Consider the following 1,105-nt stretch of genomic DNA (forward strand, 5'->3'; position numbering starts at 1 on the left):
TCCTTGTGGTTAAGGTAACGACTTCGGGCATGGTCAGCTCCCATTGTGTCATAATCACTATGTCACTCACTATTCATTTGGATTATTTTTTTTAAAGAGTTAAAGATAATTAAATATGAATGATGCATAATATAATAACAATATGTATAACTCACACTATTGATATATACATTTTTATCAGCAGAATCATATACAACTTTCGAACATAGCATGAATTGTAGCTGCAAGTGCACTATCAAACACTCATAATCCATTAATCTGAGCAGTTACCATTCATCAAACACTCTCATTATTTTTATTGAAATTACATAAATTATTCCTTCATTTATTTGCATATACATAAATCAGCCTAATTTATATACATATATTATATTGATTAAGATAAGTATAATTATTTAAACAAGAAAATAAATGATGATGAGTGTAACTTTAAGTTAAACTTCAAGGGGTGTCAATGTAATCTACTCTAAATTAATTATATATTAGTTAGAGTAAATTGATCATTTCTAAATTTGCTTATAGAATTTGATTATAAAATTATTATTCTCTTTTGTATATTTAAGCAACATCTTCTTATAATTATTATTGATGCATTTTGTAACGAATCAAAATGAGTTTTTTTGACAATTTATCATATTTTTATTTCTCTTATATTGTGTATCACTCATCATTTATGGAACGATGACGAAATAAGTTTTGACCTATATGATGTTGCTAAGCGTGACAATGACTATTTCTTATAACTTAATTGAGAAACTCATATCCAACCTTCCATACACCATGCAACAAGTTCTTTTTTATTATTCTCTTAAACATTTTCAAAATGTACTAAGCCTACCAAATAAAAAATATTTGAATAATAAGATAAACGCGAATGTTTCATTTTTTTTATTAATGACTTTTCAATATAAAAATACACAATTTTGACATATTTGCAATAAGTCTTAAAATAATAATAATAAAATGATGATCAATGCATTGTTGTTTTGTTCAAATTGTAATGCCCCAAAAAATACTCTTTATTTATTACGTGGAAAAGTGAGTAATTTTTTTTTGAATTGATGATATAAAATTGTTTCCTTTTAAAAACCTTTCTTTTCCGGGA

This window comes from Lupinus angustifolius, chromosome LG08 (assembly GCF_001865875.1).
Source record: "Lupinus angustifolius cultivar Tanjil chromosome LG08, LupAngTanjil_v1.0, whole genome shotgun sequence".
In the NCBI taxonomy this organism is placed as follows: domain Eukaryota; kingdom Viridiplantae; phylum Streptophyta; class Magnoliopsida; order Fabales; family Fabaceae; genus Lupinus; species Lupinus angustifolius.